At 35.8% G+C, this 19,818-nt stretch overlaps 1 pseudogene; it reads right to left on the bottom strand.

The window, feature by feature from the left end:
* Positions 1-335: 335 nt before the first annotated feature.
* LOC126795680 (DEAD-box ATP-dependent RNA helicase 38-like) lies at positions 336-10,317 on the bottom strand (annotated as a pseudogene).
* Between the last annotated feature and the right edge of the window lie 9,501 nt (positions 10,318-19,818).

Genomic DNA, 19,818 nt, shown 5'->3' with positions numbered 1-19,818 from the left:
AATATATACCATAATCATTTATGTGATTTTTCACATGTTCTTTATAAGTTTGGATGTGCAAGCGAAGTTATGTTTTTTCAAGCAGTGCCAATGGGGCAAATTGTAGGTACAAGTTTATTGGCAATCCTTCTTAAGGACAAAACACAACTTTCATTTAAGTATCATGGCCCAAGGTAAAAGCACGCATATGCATTTCATGTTTTCTCATACAGGATGACAAACCTGGTTTTCATCCTAGATGTTTCTCAGTATTTCGATTTCAACATCATCATTTTTTATATTTCTTCATGCATCATCTTACATATGCATTGCTTACCAACTAATATGTTCATGATTCATGCATCTGCATACTCATTTGCTTTGCTTACCAACTCTTCCTTAAAATCATGCCTATTTTGAGGATTGTGTTCCCACTGATTGTTAGAAATTAAATATCTTAGTTTACGATTCTCTTGTCCTTGAATCAATTACTATATTATTTCGTGTCCTCTGTAAATCTTTTGTGTCCTTATTTATTGTCTTGTTTTGATTCATCTTGTTTGAACATTGTAAAAACCAATTGGTTTTCAACCATGGTTTTCATATAGTTTTGTTAAGTTCTTTGTGTCTCTTGGGTTGGTTAGAGTGAGCTGTCTTGATCAGCTGGTTCGTAGGTTTCCATAAGCCTCCTGTTTCGTTTGCCTATAAATAGAGAGCATAGCTCTCTTACCAATGTGTTTTGAACTTCACTCTCTTTTCATCAACTAAGTCTTGCATATCTTTAGCTTGTCTCTTTTATTAAGTGTGTCACTTATTTCATCTTAGACCTTAGTGTCTTGTTATTTATCTATGTGAATATGTGTTATTTTGTTTATGTAAAAGGAAGGGCACGAGTAGTTACCTCTGGTACTTGAATGCCAAAATAATGCTCGACTTTTGACATGACCAACTCATCATTATCCTCGCAAATCAAGTTAAATATAGTTCCTGCAGATTTACATATATATACGACAGTTGGTCAACGTCTCCAGTTTTAGATATCAATGCAAAATATTTATACAACAAAAAACTGTCTGAATGAAAAAGCCTGATAAGTGCACATGAGAAAACTGTAAACGTTGCATCTCTTTTAAAGAGAGATGCTTTTGGAGCATTAGTGTCTGAAGTAATAGATGTGTAACATACAACATACAACATCTCACTGAAGCTAAGTTTCTATCACTTATCTTCACAATTGCCAATAACCCAACTAGCAGATCAGCCAAGTGAGTCAGAGGTATTGACTTCAGATGCAAATCATGCAATCCTTCAAGGTAAAAACCACCCCAATTTCAAAAGATCTACCTCCAGAGAATAGAGCGATTGAACTAAGCTCAACAAAAGTGCCAAGAACAATGACCGCCAATCACAATGATGATCAATAGGAGGTTCTGCCCAAGTATCAAATAGAAGAACCAGCACATTAATACAACCCAACAAGTTTTGAAAACCCATATACAAGCCACTAAGGTCAATATCTGCTTCCATAGAAGCCGGTTATCAACAACAGGTTCGACTTATTAAGTGCTTGTCCCACAAGGAAAATAAAAAATAAACAAAAGTTGCATTCACACGCACTACTGAACAGACTGTCTTCCTATAAAGTTCATACTCCTCCCTCTCAATTTGTGATGTGAAAAGATGAGATATGTAGCAGGCACTGAAAACTACATGAACACCCGTGATTCCCCTCTGAAAAGTCCTTTCTCTAAATCCCTTAAAATAATTGCACTTCCAGCCAACCTAGTGTGTGTGCAAACATATATGTACATATTTTTGTGTAGCAGTCCTAATATTATATGGTAAGTAACATTTATTCTATTAATTGAACAGTCCATATAACAGGTTTAGGAATCAGAAAATTACCCTTGCGACCGAAACGCCCTGCCCTGCCAATTCTATGCAGGTACACCTCATAATCAGGTTCTAAAGGTTGCGACCGGGGACCAGGTAAATATTTGACCGGAAGATCATAATTGACAACACAATTAATCTATAAAAGGTGTCATGTTAGCATATAAATTTTGTGAGGCATAAAAGCTATAATAGAAAAAGAAAGGAGATAAAGCATGCACTTGTTGTTGGTCAAAGCCTCTAGCAAGTACATCAGTTGAAATGAGAACTTGGGTTAAACCCTCTTTAAACTCTTTGAGTGCACCTCGAATAGAAGTAACCGCATAACCATCTTTGGAAAGTTCTTGATACAACATTCTTGCACTATTTTTTGTCCGAACAAATATAATCCTCTGTCCTAATTTTTCTCCCATGTCAAATTTTTTTTGTTTTGATAACCTCAATCTTGCTCAGTTCATCAGGACAGTACACCTTGTACTGCTTAACACCCTCCAAAGATAGCTCTTCTTTCTTGACAAAAAGTTGATTGCTACCACGTTTCACAACCCTTGAGACAAAATTTGTGACTATCATTAAAGTTGCTGAAAACAGAAGAACCTAAAAAGAAGCACAACAAGAAAGCATTCAACCACAATTCCATACAACTCTCTAAACTTAAATACTATATCCATATATGTAAATAATGTGATAAACAAAAAACAGCCCAGTTCAAGCAGTTGTGATCTAATCACGGCATTAAATCAGTGTTCTTTAGTCTTATCGTGCATTTACGAAGCAACGAAAGAGATAATTATGACAAACTCTCTCATTTCTGATACTGTCAATACCTTAGAATTTTACCCTCAATCAATGAGTGATAAAGGAAATGGGTAGTAATGACAACAGTTGATTTGCTTAACCACAAAAATGGGGTGATCTCACTAATAGATAATGTAAATCATGCAATAAACTTCCCAACACAGTAGAAGTTCAAACATAGTTTACAACCCGGCAGTTGGTGAAAAATTATTCAGTGCTCTCGGAGAACCACGTGGTAATATCCAGTGGTCATCCTCACCTGTTATATTTTGACACATGAATTTATTACACCAAAATTATAATTTTATATATTTTTATTATTTGTGAAATGACCGTCATGAGTATTGATAATTTTGAACTAGAATTTCGGTTTTAGAGTTTAGAGTTTAGGGTATAGGGTTTTAGAGTATAGGTTTAGGGTTTAAGGTTTAAAATATAGGGTTTTAGAAAGAAACCTAAAATAGTCTTTGATAAAATAGCTTAAATATGATTTTCTTAAATTAAATTGTAAGTGTTAAATGGTGATTGGAATGGAGTACCACTAGCATTGCAACGTGGTTTGCCATGAGGACTAAAAAATTCCTCGCAGTTGGGGCTAACTTTCTCTTTGTCCCTCTTTATCCTTAAAGAATCATCTTGGAAGTCATCCTGCTCATACATATATACAGGTGATGTGTCTTAAAATGTTACTTGCAAACGCACAAATCTATTGTAGCACAGAAATGCAAGAGCGAGATCGAACCCACAAGGAATGTATGATATTAGGAAAAACTAATCAAATATAAATTAATTTAACACTAATGCCTAGTTGAATAAAAGTTGGTTATGATGTAGCTAAAATAAAGATAAAGAGATAAAGATTACCTTGATAACGAAGTAACTAAGGTATCAAATTCCACCACATTAATCAATAAGTCTCAATATATTATCTGCTAATTCTCAATTAGGAGTAGCAATCTCAAATCAATCTACTGTTTTCTCAAGATTTAACAATAAAGAACACATGAATTAATTCTAATGTAGACTCTTCTTCGCTTCTTAATTATGAACACCAAAGCATCACATGTACACAAACTTATTGAAACTACAAAAGATCAAAGTAATTGTTAAGCATCAGATGTGAAACAAGTTCATTTGAATGACAATAGATCAAAGGATTTCACAATAATATGATACAAAACTAAGAATGTATTAATAAAAGTGACTTCTGAATTACCAAAAATACATGACATTAGAGGTGAAAGGAATAAAGATTTTATTAATACATATTGAAGCAAGAGTCATAGGCATAGAATATATGATTATGGGAATTAATAGATAATTGAATAAAACTTACTTCATAATGTGGTTTCCTACTTAACCTTAGTTAAGAAAATTTAGTAATACATAATACAAATTAAAAACATGCTCAAAACTATAAAATGCAACATAGTAAAAGTAGCTAAGGAAAGGGAAGAACAAAGAGCAACAATGTATCTCTTAAATTCTCCTCACTCTCCCGGCTCTCTTATCTCTTGAAACAACATCTATTTATAGGCAAACAAAGATCTTCCCTCTTTCAAAAATCTCAAGCTTGATGGCAATATGTCTTCACTCATAAATGCTTCTATACTTCACTCCTCTTTTCATCATATTTCATTTGTCATCTCTCTCATTTCCATGTAGAAAAGATGAATGCTAAGAACACAATCTTTGAAAGAGTGAAGAGTTGATTCCTTCTTTCATGCAAGCTTGCTTCTAGCCACCTTATTTCATGGGAGATTGTCTCATGCATCCTTCATCCTCTAGTTAGCTTCCATACGTACCTATGAATCAAACAAGCAAAAGTAAAAAAAAAAATTGATGGCTAAGGTAATATTTTCAATACAACACACTTAATGCAATGAAAATGCATTCCATTAATTATAGGTTACACATATTTTGGGAACAAAAAGAATGTGGTGAACTCATTTGCTTATTAAAAGGAAAAAACACTTGTGTTAAATCAATGACTCAATTTATCATATGAATATAGATAAATTTTTTCAATATCTTTAACATTTTATTAATGTAGGACAAACACTTTAAGGAAACAATATCAAACTAAATGACTCAAACTAATAAAAATAAGTTACTAACAAATATAAACAAGGGAGAATAATATGATATATAATGTGCTCATCAACATGCAGTCAGCACATAATAAAAAAACATAAATTATTATGCAAAAAATGCAACACCAATAAAATATCAAACAACTGTGGATCAAGGGCGGATCCTTTCACAAGGTTAGTGATGCTCCCAAGCCAATCAGAAAAACAAAAAACTAGTATTAGTTTTTTTAATTGTAGCATCCCCTACTCTCTCCCACACTCAATCTCCCCACCAACACCCACACATACATTCACCCACACCTAATCTCCTTCCACACCAACCTCTCCAATCTCACACGGACGACCCATTTTTTTCTTTTTTCGTCTTCTTCCCACTCTATGTTTATTCCCTCTTCTTTTTTCCCCAAAATTAAATCCCTAACCCTAAAAAATAAAACATAATTCTTCAATTAGAGTGATAGATCGCACTTGGGATTAGGCTCACTCTACCATTCCACCAAGAAGTTATGCGCGGCCTCCACTCCTCCAGCATGATAGATCAAATTGGAGATTTTCCATTTGAGATTTTTGGATTTCTGCATTTGCTTTCCATCCACCCTCGAATACATATGCTTGGAGGTATTTTGATGCATATAATGTAAAACAATATGTTCAAAAGTGTGAATCACTGAGTATTTTGTGTACATTAGTTGAATCTCATCTTTTGTGTACATTGTAAAAAAAAAAATTTTTGCCGTTTGACCAAATTTCAAACCCTCCCTTGATTACAATTCTAAATCCGCCACTGGTTTCAAGCACCCATCCATGATCCGCCACCGCTGATGATGCTCAAAATTCATGAACAAACGATGCTTAACAACATGAAACCATAAGCAAAGACATAAAATTGACCAATTATCCCAAAGGCTAAATCTGTGGCGTAAAACAATTGATTTCTTTCACTACAACCTGGGAGAACATGGAATCACCCTAATTCAGCTTACCTCATCCAGCATGTGATCGAAAACAAGGATCTTCACGCGGCTCATACCCAGATTCTTCACTGACATGCATCTCTTGATGGTACCAGTTGAGTTCCAATCACAATTTGTGCCGATATCGGGGCACGGAAATTAGGCGAAGGTGCATTCATGTCCCTATCAGAAGGGGAAACACATCATGCAGTTACACCAGTGTATTTCCCCATTTTATTAAGAACCTCCATATTCTGCCACATTCAAAAATTTAGACACTCAAAACATCTCAATCTCATCAAATTGGAAACAAAAAAAAGTAAGCAACTTAGTTCAAAAACTCAACCTGAATAGCCAACTCTCTAGTGGGACATATGTACTAGGGGTGGACAAATTAACCCGAAAAGCGAAAAAAACCGGACCCGAACCCAAACCGAATCCGAACAAACCGAAACCCGAATCAAACCGAACCGAAAATAAAAAAACCGAACCGAACCGATTCTATTTGGGTTGGGTTTTGGGTTCAGTCCCTTAGAAACCGAACCGACCCGAACAACCCGAAGTCAATGGTCAACGTTACAAAACGACATCATTTTGTCATATTTATAATTTTACATTATTATTTTTTTTAATAAAAAAATAGTGTGGTCGGCCTCACAGCCGCACATAATTTCTAACCTAATTGACCTAATGTATAAGAAGCGCATTATTTAGCCGTCTTACTTCCTTCATAATGCGATAGTTTTATTTTAAACCTAATATAAATGTTATGATACATTAATTGACACTTAGGAAATCGCCAACTCTAATTCGAAATATGATCGATCGACACCAGCAGATGTGATTGGTATATATATTTAGGGACCCCGTAAAAATTTCGTCCGTTTTGAACATGGTTTGACCGTCCGTACCTACGGTTAACTAAAAAAGAGGCGTTTTCACATATTGAAACCCTATTGACCGGGGCTTTGCCAAATATATTTCTTTAGTGCGACCATGCATGATAGATAAAAAAAATTAGGTGATTTCAGATATGCAAACGGCTTTCGGCGTTCGCATATTTGTAATAGGTCCTCCCTTATGGCATAATAGTGGTGTTTTCGATTTACCAAAAATTCTGACGGTTAAATGAGGTCCGAATTGGATGAAATGTTTATAGGGTCACTAAATATATATACCGATTACATCGGCTGGTGTCGATCGATCCCTAGAAGTTTCCTTCATATAGTCGCTTCATAATGCGATAGTTTTATTTTAAACCTAATATAAATGTTATCATACATTAGTTGACACTTAGGAAATCGCCAACTCTAATTCGAAATATGATCGATCGACACTAGCAGATGTGATTGGTATATATATTTAGGGACCCCGTAAACATTTTGTCCGTTTTGGACATGGTTTGACCGTTCGTACCTACGGTTAACTAAAAAAGAGGCGTTTTCACATATTGAAACCCCATTGACCGGGGCTTTCCCAAATATATTTTTTTAGTGCGACCGCGCATGATAGATAACAAAAATTAGGTGATTTCAGATATGCAAACGGCTTTCGGCGTTCGCATATTTGTAATAGGTCCTCCCTTATGGCATAATAGTGGTGTTTTCGATTTACCAAAAATTCTGACGGTTAAATGAGGTCCGAATTGGATGAAATGTTTATAGGGTCACTAAATATATATACCGATTACATCGGCTGGTGTCGATCGATCCCTAGAAGTTTCCTTCATATAGTCGCTTCATAATGCGATAGTTTTATTTTAAACCTAATATAAATGTTATCATACATTAGTTGACACTTAGGAAATCGCCAACTCTAATTCGAAATATGATCGATCGACACTAGCAGATGTGATTGGTATATATATTTAGGGACCCCGTAAAAATTTTGTCCGTTTTGGACATGGTTTGACCGTTCGTACCTACGGTTAACTAAAAAAGAGGCGTTTTCACATATTGAAACCCCATTGACCGGGGCTTTCCCAAATATATTTTTTTAGTGCGACCGCGCATGATAGATAACAAAAATTAGGTGATTTCAGATATGCAAACGGCTTTCGGCGTTCGCATATTTGTAATAGGTCCTCCCTTATGGCATAATAGTGGTGTTTTCGATTTACCTAAAATTCTGACGGTTAAATGAGGTCCGAATTGGATGAAATTTTTATAGGGTCACTAAATATATATACCGATTACATCAGCTGGTGTCGATCGATCCCTAGAAGTTTCCTTCATATAGTCGCTTCATAATGCGATAGTTTTATTTTAAACCTAATATAAAGGTTATGATACATTAGTTGACACTTAGGTGATCGTCAACTCTAATTCGAAATATGGTCGATCGACACCAGCAGATGTGATTGGTATATATATTTAGGGACCCCGTAAAAATTTCGTCCATTTTGGACATGGTTTGACCGTTCGTACCTACGGTTAACTAGAAAAGAGGCGTTTTGACATATTGAAACCCCATTGACCGGGGCTTTGCCAAATATATTTCTTTAGTGTGACCGCGCATGATAAGTAACAAAAATTAGGTGATTTCAGATATGCAAATGGCTTTCGGCGTTCGCATATTTGTAATAGGTCCTCCCTTATGGCATAATAGTGATGTTTTCGATTTACCAAGAATTCCGACGGTTAAATGAGGTCCGAATTGGATGACATTTTTATAGGGTCACTAAATATATATAACGATCACATCGGCTGGTATCGATCGATCCCTAGAAGTTTCCTTCATATAGTCGCTTCATAATGCGATAGTTTTATTTTAAACCTAATATAAAGGTTATGATACATTAGTTGACACTTAGGTGATCGTCAACTCTAATTCGAAATATGGTCGATCCACACCAGCAGATGTGATTGGTATATATATTTAGGGACCCCGTAAAAATTTCGTCCATTTTGGACATGGTTTGACCGTTCGTACCTACGGTCAACAAAAACAGAGGCGTTTTCACATAATAAAACCTCATTGACCGGGGCTTTGCCAAATAGATTTCTTCAGTGCGACCCCGCATGATAAATAACAAAAATTAGGTGATTTCAGATATGCAAACGGCTTTCGGCGTTCGCATATTTGTAATAGGTCCTCCCTTATGGCATAATAGTGATGTTTTCGATTTACCAAAAATTCCGACGGTTAAATAAGGTCCGAATTAGATGAAATTTTTATAGGGTCACTAAATATATATATCGATCACATCGGCTGGTGTCGATCGATCCCTAAAAGTTTCCTTCATATAGTCGCTTCATAATGCGATAGTTTTATTTTAAACCTAATATAAAGGTTATGATACATTAGTTGACACTTAGGTGATCGTCAACTCTAATTTGAAATATGGTCGATCGACACCAGCAGATGTGATTGGTATATATATTTAGGGACCCCGTAAAAATTTCGTTCATTTTGGACATGGTTTGACCGTTTGTACCTACGGTCAACAAAAAAAGAGGCGTTTTCACATAATAAAACCTCATTGACCGGGGCTTTGCCAAATAGATTTCTTCAGTGCGACCCCGCATGATAAGTAACAAAAATTAGGTGACTTCAGATATGCAAACGGCTTTCGGCGCTCGCATCTTTATAATGGATTCTCCTTTAGGACAAATTAGTGGTGTTTTCAGTTTACCGGAAATTCTGACGGTCAAACTAGGTCCGAATTGGATGAAATTTTTACATGGTCACTAAATATATATACTGATCACATCAGATGGTGTCGATCGATCCCTAAAAGTTTACTTCATATAGTCGCTTCATAATGCGATAGTTTTATTATAAATCTAATATAAAGGTATGATACATTAGTGGACACTTCAGCAATCGATAACTCCAGTTCAAAATATGGTCGATCGACACCAGCAGATGTGATCAGTATATATATTTAGGGAACCCGTAAAAATTTCGTCCGATTTGGATATTGATTGATCGTCCATACTTATGGTTAAGAAAAAAGGCATTTTGACATTAAAATCCTCATTGACCGGGACTTTGCCAAATGGAATTTTTTGGTGCGACCGCACATAATCGGTGACAAAAATTAGGTGATTTCATATATGCAAACGACTTTTAGTGTTCGCAGATTGGTAATGGGTCTTCCCTTATGACATAATAGTGTTGTTTTCGGGTAAAAACCCATCAGGCTTGCGGGCCTCGGCGAGCTTTTCAGATCCACGGGCTAAATGATGAGGCATAAGTCAATTAGGTATGAAATAATCATTAGACTATTAGTTTTTCATCTTTATGTTAAATTTTATACTTTTAAAATTAATATATAATATTACATATTTTACATACGGGTAAAACTGAAAAAAAAAACCGAACCGAACCGAACCGTACGGGTTGGGTTGGGTTGTGGGTCACAGTCTCTAAAATAGAAAAACCGAACCGAACCGAACCAAATTTAAAATTTGGGTTGGGTTATGGGTTTTGTCCAAAACCGAACCGAATGGACCCGTGTCCACCCCTAATATGTAGAGAGCCTGGAGATAAACACGGCTGAGCATTCCAAGCACGAAACATGTCGTCTTTCCGGAGCCATTCCATTGTGGTGGCGGCGGCGGAGTCAGTCTCGGCCATGACTTACATGTTGATGCCATTTATTTCCCGGAGTTCCTCCTTGGTTCTAGGAATCATTGAGCTCAAATCTCTTAATGTGTTATTCCTGATCAAGTGAAATGCATGGTCGTTAAGAGAATGAAGAGAGATAGAAATCAGTGTGAATCTCAATCATAATCTTTAGGAAACAAGGTTCAAAGACAGAGAGAGAGAGAGAGAGAGAGTTATATTTAAAAAAAATCCATGGTATTCAATAAGGATTTCAAAAAGTCTGCATAAATCTGAATGCATAAATCTGAATGGTATTTATATTTTTAAATAAAATATGATGGTATTCAAAACTGTAAACATTCTCACATATTTCGTTAATGGTTGGATTTTGAAAGAGTTTAGGGGCCTAGGTATAAATAGAAAACCAATTGTGAAATCTGGTCTCTTTCCTATTAGATTTTGATAGAATCAGAGAGCTCACTTGATTTTCTTAGCAGTTGATATGAAAGTTGGGTGAGGGTTATGAGCGATGTAGTAACCAAGGACTGAAAGTTGTGTTCAACTTGCAGCGGTGGCGGCGCCTCCGGTCGAAACGATGCAATCGGCCGTCGCGAGTAATTCATGCGCAATCACCTCAAAAGGTATTAACCCGGCTCTTTGTTTCTATTCTCTCTTCGTAATTGAATCATGATCTCATTGTTCTTGTTGGGATGTTGCTTGTATCTTCACATTTATTACAGTAACATATCTTCGAACACTTTGTGGGCATGGCAAAATCACTTGCTCGATTTAGGTTGTTTGATTGTAAGGTTTTCTAGTGTGTTATTTGTATTAGATTATAATAATAGACAATAGCAGAACAATGGAAAGTTCACTTTAATTGTTTACTCTATTTTCTTTGATCTTTGGCTCATCAGTTTTGGTTTGAGAAGATGAAAATATAAGAAAATCTGCATATATACAAAAATTGAGATACAAATTGATAGGTTGGTATTTCTGCAAAAGCCAAACATATGGGCAATTGCCAAGTACTCAAAGATCAGTTTATAAACTACACCTTTGAGTCATGATACCACTTGGTTCTAAGCTCTTTGAGCAACTCTTGCCTTTGTTTTGGTGCTACTGTCGCACTACCCTTAAGAAATAGTAATTGAGGCAGTACTTTAAACAATTCCTCTCTCGCAATCTCTACTCCTAAGTCCTAAAAGTCTCTCAGTTATCGACATTGCCAATGGCATTGGAAAAGCCTCTTTGGCTCTTTTCAGTTCTAGTAATGTATGTGGCTAGTCCATGTACCATGCCATTTTCGACCAAAGACCCTATGTTCTCTTCTTTTTTCTTTTTGGTGTTAAGCATTCTAGCTCTCAATCCTATCAACAAGCACAATCAGCTCCTAATCTTATCACCAGGCACAATCCAAAGCTTCATATCAGTAATTCCTAATCTATAAGATTATATATTGCAATTTCCATAATTGTGTGATTGATTGTGAATGAATCTGTCATGGAATTAGATTGAAATTGTAACTGATTTAGATATTAAAGATCATGGATCTAAATTGTATAGCTACTATATATATTTTCAAGACACATAGATGAAAAGAATCAAGCCATTACCTTCTCTATTCTGAAATCCTTCATTTGATCTGACCCTATGTTCCCTTCAAAGGAAGACAATGCGGTTACCTCAGTATGGTCTTGGTATACCTCATAAATTGTTGTTATTGTAAAATGAGAAATTGATTGACTTGGCTATCATGGTACTTTGATTGGTTCTCTTTGTACTTTTATGTGCTTGCAAAATTCTATTTATTGATGGTTTTATCTAAGGATAAGCAATTGTTTTTAATGTTTTGGATGAAGTGGTCTGCATGTGTTTCAGAACATCCATCTAACATCCTTTTCTTTTAAAACTACATGATAATCTTGTTGCTAGCTTTGTTCTTGGATGGGCCATCACAAAATGGAGTTGGCCTTGCTCCCTATCTATTTGACACCATTCGTAGAAGAATGATGATCACCGGTGCACCGTTGAATACAAGAGTTATTCTTATGCTTCATTTCATTGCTGTTGTTGGTGTAGTAATGACGTATGAAAAGTTACAGCGACTTGTGTTCGGGATGTAGTTAAAATGTCTTGCCCATCAGACTAGATGGCTTTGATACTTGGAACTTATTTCAGGAAATTTTTATTTTGAATAATATAGTTATGTAAGGGAGTTCATCCCAAACATATTTTTACAATGGGATCCATAGAGGAGCGTTCTGCTGAGAGCCTTCGCTCCAAGAGCCCAACATATTTTTGGGACGGTATTAGTTTTGTTTTAGTGAAACAATAACTGTGGTGAAATTATACGAGTTAGAGTCACCGCCTTTAACCACTTGCACCTGTGGGCCATCAAGAAGCATGAACAACCCACGTACATCTGTGTTTTCACGGTGCTTCTCTTTGCCATCAAGGTCTTTCAAAATCTCTACCAAATTGGAGGAGGGAGAGAAGTACAAGAAGAGCAAGTCCACCAGAACTTTGTCGACACGGTGGAGTTTCAAAGACTTTCTTAGGAGGAGCAGCAACGAGTGTGGAACTACGAGAAGCACCCCAACAACACTAAAGATGGGGCGGAGAACACTGTTCTCGAGGTGCTTCTCTTTGCCATACATTAGGATCCTCCTCCAAGGTCTCCACCAACTTAGAGGAGGGAGAGAAACTGGATCAGATGGGTGCTTACTTTACGTGTGCCCGATCAGTATTCTTCTTCAAGTATTGTTTTGCAACTTAATTAGGTCATATACTAAAGCCATTAACCTTAATTGTTGTTCTTGGATTCATGATCAGAACCTATAGAGCAATTGGAGCTAGGTTTTTTTTTCTTTCACAACTACTTTTTCTTGATCTGCTTCATTTGTAAGCTGCGTACAATCCACAGGTGGTGGCAAAAGACATGCCCATGAAACTTTAATTTTGGTTTTGCATTCATTTTCGAATGCAGCGAGTGCATAATTCTCTGGTGGCTTGAATTGGTTAGTCATCAGCATGGGAAAAACAAGGTTTTTAGGTAAATGGTGCAAGCTGAGGGATCAAAAGATAGGCCCAGACCTGAGGTGAGGCTGTAGTAGCGGCTGCATCAGGCCCTAAAACCTTGCCCAACTTTTTTATTTTTTATTTTTTATGATATATAGGAATACATACATATTCAATATGTTAAAGATAACCACTCATCCTCCTCCTCCAATCAAGACTTGGAATCAAGTAATTAAATGTATATTGGTAATCACACAGATCTTGTATATTTATTATGCAAATCATGTAGATCTTATAATTATATGCTCGCACTACAAAACTGTAATCTTCATTTATTGTAAGAAGAGTCATATTTAACATGGTATTCGAGTTTTCTAAATTGTTTTAACTCTCTCCCCCAATGCAATTGATTATTGATGCATATAAATAATTATTATGACTTTTTGAATTTAGATGAATGGTTAATTCAATACTAGATTATTTATAGGTTTTTTTGTACTAAAACACGAGGACACCATTTTTGGATACCGCCTTAGGTCTTAAAATCTCAAGTCCAGCTCTGTCGAAGGACAATCAATAGGTAGCAAACAAAGAGATTCAAGTACAGAAGCCAGCTGTGCGATTGGTTGTAGTCTCTAATGAAGAATTAATATCATTAATATGTGTCAAAGTCTTCAGTATCAATCTACACTTTTGCAGTGATAAGGTTCTGGTTTCCAGTTCATTTTCAATCTTGTCTAAAACTCTATAAGAATGTAGTAGCTATTTTGATTAGATTTCATCTCCAAGGGAGTTGATTGATGCTTTCTCATCCATAGACACTACTCACCGGAGCCCAACATATCATGAAATCTCACGTGCATAGGGTGTGCAGTAATTTTTGTTTCAAACGTTTGTTGATTTAAAAGATAATGGTGTGACCATGATGCATAACCCAGTGTCGTGTCGACACGTAAGAAAATTTCCTTTTGGGCTCTTGGAGCGAAGGCATGATGGGACACGGAAGTGTCACATAATAAACCGTGTAAAATGTCATTATTAGAATAGAATAAGCATGGATTGTTCAGTCTGGAGAATTGAAGGGAACTCTAAACTTAAAAAATATTAACAAATAAATAGGGGATTTAAAATTGTTTATCTAACTATTACGTAAAAATAAAACATAAACTATTATTTATATGATCGACTCATGTTTTGCAAAGTTTCACTAAAACAAGCCTATAATCCTAACACATAACAATTACACAATCATATTCAATTACGCACTCAACACAATCAGCTACATATTTTTAGACACCGATACAATTAGTGCCTCAGCGGACTTATCTAATCATGCAAGATTTCTTAAGTCGTTTAAGATTCACTTAGCGTGAATTCTAAACTTTATGCTAACCGGTTTACAAAAACACACAGTGTAGAAGTTAAACAAGAAAACATATAAGCACAAATCTTTGTGGGAGACATGTTAACATGGAGGCGTCACTCACCATGAAATAGATGCAAATTTCTAAAATATTTAACCCTTTAAATTGATACAAACCGAACCTACACAAAGGACATGAATCGATGTGAACCAAATAGGTAGATGAAATAGCACCCAAACACTTTCACAAAGATTGCATTCAAACACTAAATTCGGTTGCACATATCTGAAAATTATCTAAAAACATATAAATGCAATGAAAAACACCTGAATTGAATCACAAATAAAGAAATTGTTATAACATAAAGACTGTAAATTGTTTTCTAATTATCAAATAAAATTAGGAAATCTATTAACAACATACAATACCAAAGACTAAATGTAAACACAAACTCAAATTGTTCATAGATAAGTAAATATGAAACTACAAAGATCAATAAAACAAGGGTGAAGATTGCGAGAATCACACTTTGGAGTGGTTTTGGTGGGCTCTGCTCCAAAGGGGACTGTTCGGTGTGGATGGTGGAGTGTCACATGGTACTGCTCAGCGCTAGGGCCGTGAGGTGGTTGTAGGAAATGTGAATGAAGTGGTGGAGAGACTGCTCATTTTTGTAGGTGTATATGGAGAGAATTTGGTAGAGTTTTGGCTATTCTTTTGCGTGGGAGAAGTGATCTTTTTTTTTTTGTGTAAGAATGCCATGTATATGTAGAGGAGTGAGGGTGATAGGGTTGCACAGCTTTGGGCTAGACTTGGGCTGCTTCAAAACGCTTACGGCTTGTCTCTCTCGTCTCCTCTTGATTTGCCTTGCCATGATATTCTCTCCTTAATGGCTTCTCTCTCTCTTTTCTCTCTTCAGGGCTTCTCTCTTTCTTCCTTAATTTATGCCATGCCTTATCTGTTTCTTAATTATTTGTTGCTCACTCTCTCCTTATCTCAAGGATGTGCAGGTTGGACTCTTCCTTCCTTAATTCTCTCCTATATCTTCTCTCCTTAATTTTTTGCATGGCTTATCAATGTGCACGGCTTGGACTTCCTCTTATAATTGCTGGCCTTATCTTCTCCTCCTTTGAATTAGGGTTGCATATCCTCTTTCTTCTCTTCCTACTTTCATGTCGTGCATTATGGTTATAAAAAACGCTAGGCGTTAATCGGGCGGACAATTGAAAACCAGCGCCCAGATGATTAATCAGGGATTAATTGGAGATTAATCGGATTTGTATTTTTGTATATATTTTAATTTTTTATCAATAAAATAATTATATAAATACAATTAAAATAAGAATATAATGCATGAAATTAATGTAAAAATATATATATCTAGAATACTGAAAATACATATGTTCTTAATCCTTAATCCTTAATCCTTAGAAATGTTCAACAATATTGATCTAATGATCTTACCCTCTTAGGGAAAAAAGAAATACAATTCAACAACAATGAACTTACGAAAATCAATAATAAGAAACACAATTCACCAACTCTTTGGAAAATAAGAAAAACAATTCAAACAACGGGAATGCATTCTTGCAAACATACTCCCTCAGAGCTCATCAAATTCTTCTTCTCCATATCAATCAAGTACTTCTTCTGTATCCAAATCAAACTCAAAATCCATAACTTAAAAAAAAAACGCCCAGCCGCCTAACACCGCCGTTTAGTACAAAATCATGGCGGCCAAGGGCCTCCCGGCGCCTAGGCGGCGATTTTTAGAACCTGTGACACAGATGACTCGCCCATAACCTAGTACACATATAGCCCTTAATGGCATTTTAAGCATGGCTTTTTTGAAAAACGCCATTGAAAATTGATTTAACGGCAGTTTTCTAAAAAAAAAGCCATTAAATTTATGAGTCTCCATATTCAAATTATATTCATGATGTTTCTCTATGGTAATGTTGTTCTACGGCGTTTGGCAAACGCCGTGACATCTATGGCGTTTGTAAACGTCATATTGTGCTTTATTTTTACTTACCCTGCCATATTTATACATGGAACCCTTTATATCCATAGAAAGCCTAAACTTAAATTGTCCTCTCTCTCTCTCTCTCTCTCTCTCTCTCTCTCACACACAGAGACCTCAAACACCAAAATGGTAAAATCCAATGTCTCTTGCTTTAACCCAGAGACCTCAAACACCGATTTGCAGAGATGAGAAATCCCTCCCCTCCGCGTCTCTACGAATCTGAGGTGTTCAAACCCGACCTCTACAACAATATTTCTCCACCTTTGTGCAAACCTATGTAGCACCGACATCAACACGGCGCGACACCGCGACACGGCAAATCTTAAAATCCTAGATCCCGACACGGCATCGACACGGAAATTTATATATAATTTAATATATATTAATGTGTAAAATATATATATATATTAATGTTCTTCTTTTTCACATCTAGCAGATTCTCAAAATTAATGTTATGGCTTAGGGCTTAGATTTTAAAAAAAAAATCAAAATGCTGATGTGGCGTGTCGAAAACAGTAGGTGGCGTGTCGGTCAACATGTCGGGCCGTGTCGGGCAGTGTCAGACACTCTGAAGTGTCGGTGCTAGATAGGTACAAACCCGAGGCTCTCATTCTATGCTGGTAAGCTTCTCTATGAATCAATAGTTTCGAATTTGGTTTATTTTGGTATTTGAGATTCGTGATTTAGATTGGGAATGTTCATCATTGTAGACCGATGCTAGCTGCCAAGGATTTCGACTAGAGTTTACCATTTGGAGCTTTTGGGTTAGGGATTCGAGTTTTTTTCTAACTCGATATTATGGTTTACGATTTGGGGTTTCCGCTTATTGGGTTATAGAGTCGTTATGTAAAATTTAGCCGGAATGTTATGCTTATTGATTTTTCTAACACTTATGTTTTACTAATGGATTTATTTTCCTCCTTTATTTTGATTTCTCTTGGAGTTTTTTTGGTGGTGACTTGGGTTTTCAGTATGTATTGGCAGAAGTCGAGGAGATTAAGATGACGACTGATTGGGAAGTTGAGGTGGATTGGTTTGTTGCGAAAACTAGAGCGAATCATATGAAGAGTGGAAGGGGAAGACACTTGTGTATTCGGATTTGAATCACATTGTTGTGAGAATCTCGCCCAAGTATGCAGCTAATTCTCTTCTCACATTGACAATGTCTTCTCACTGTATGCTTTGTTTTGTTTTGTTTTGTTCAGTCTCCAAGTATGTATCTTTTTTCGGTGTTGTTGTTGAAGTTATGATCTTTGTTTCAAGCATAAGTACCCGTGATGGGAAATTGAAGTTTTAGTTAAGTACAATTAAGTACATGTGTAAGGTTTTGGCTTAGTCTACCACTAGCTGAATATGGTGGGGTGATCTTATGTTAACATGTTTCAGAGGAGGTCCTAGAGATTACAGTTTGTGTGTAGCTTGATTTTGGAACCTGCTCGAGGAGTTTCGCAATGGGTGCATGGATTTAAGAATAGGGTTATATATTTGTTTAACACTGGGGAGGAGGAGGGTCTAAATGGTGCTCATAGCTTTATAACTCAGGTTAATTTCGACTCTCTTTGTTTTTACTACATAGTAACAGATGATGCTTAAATGATGAGGCTCATAGCTTTATGCTCATATCTTCACCATACTGTGCTTAATATGTAAACAAATTACTTAAATGATGAGGTCCTTTTGTCTCTTTGTTCATTTTGTAGAAGATTTAACTGTTAAGATGATGATGTCAAAATTTTGAGATTGTAGAGATAATGTTATGTAGCTTTTATTTGTGAGAAAAACTGATTCTTAACTTGTGTTCTTAGAGACACACAAAATATGGTGAAGATGTTTAACTCATGCATTAGTAACCATCATCCTAAGCATTTTTCCGTATTTTATGAACTCATTGTTACGCAGTTGATATATATATATATATATATATTTTTTTTTTCTCGTTATATGATGTTCCTCTCTAAGATCTTTGTGATGTATTGGTTGGCTTTCTCCTCCATTGTTCATACTTCTCAACTGTACTTAATTTGTATATGTGAGGAATGTTGCGCCTGGCTTACTAGTATTTGTTCAACTATAGTGATAGGAAGCTATATGATATCTTTGAGGCTACTACTCATGGCCAAATGAATATAGACCCATATGGATGGATTGCTGATAGGTCAGAGAGGACCCAATTTCCTGCACATGTAATAGATAAAGATTCTAGTTAATGTTCATACGTATCTCACTCAGAATAACACAAGGCTTGAAATTCAGAGTGCATGCTTCTTATTGTATCTTTTTTCCTGTTTTGTATGGATAATACAACTCCTGACTTGGTAGCAGGTATACAACAAGATGGCATTGAATTTTCTGGACAGAGTTAAAAGACATCTACGCCAACAATAGGGTGGGTCACAATTTGATTTTTTTCCTTTTACCTCTTAGAGACGAGGAAAATTTATTTTGTTTCTCTAGTACAGATTATTGCAAGGATAGTAACATAAATTAGTGATCCTAAAGAGGCAATATGTTTAGTAGTAGAAAATTTCACCATCGATGTACTAGTATTAGGCAGTCACGGTTAAGGTTTTGTACAAAGGTATCTCCTAAATTTTATTGGTATTCTGTAATGCTTTAGAATATGGAAATTCCATAGTTGGAACTCTTGTTACTCATGCACACAACAATTAATGACTAGTCTTTGTTGCCTATATTAATTTTATTAAAATTTGTGATGTTCTGCCTCAGCTTTCTAAAAGACATGCTAGTAACTTGTTGCATGCGAGATTCTGATTTATATTGGTTGGTTTTGGAACAGGGCTTTCCTTGGAAGCGCCTGCAATATTGTGTGGTTTTAGTAGCACTAGCTATTATTTTTGGTAAAAGGGGACCAAAGGTACATGGCCGGATTTGTAGTTGTGTAGTAAACTAGTAGCTCTTTTTTTTTTAATTTTTTTTATAACATTTGGTGGTCTAGGACTTGAGGCAATTCTCTTCTTTTTGCTTTTATTGAGCATGCTTTATTTTAGCACATGAGGTGAACTCTTATCGGTTAGGTTTATCTTGGCTTTAGTTTTATTTATTTTTTAATTAATAAAAGTAAAAATATTCTAAAACGATGATGTTGATTGTTGACCGTTGACTTTAGATTATTTGGGTCAGTT

The sequence above is a fragment of the Argentina anserina genome, chromosome 5, assembly GCF_933775445.1.
Source record: "Argentina anserina chromosome 5, drPotAnse1.1, whole genome shotgun sequence".
Lineage (NCBI taxonomy): Eukaryota > Viridiplantae > Streptophyta > Magnoliopsida > Rosales > Rosaceae > Argentina > Argentina anserina.
The sequence above is the reverse complement of the archived record's forward strand: the minus strand, read 5'-3'. Positions and strand labels throughout refer to the sequence as shown.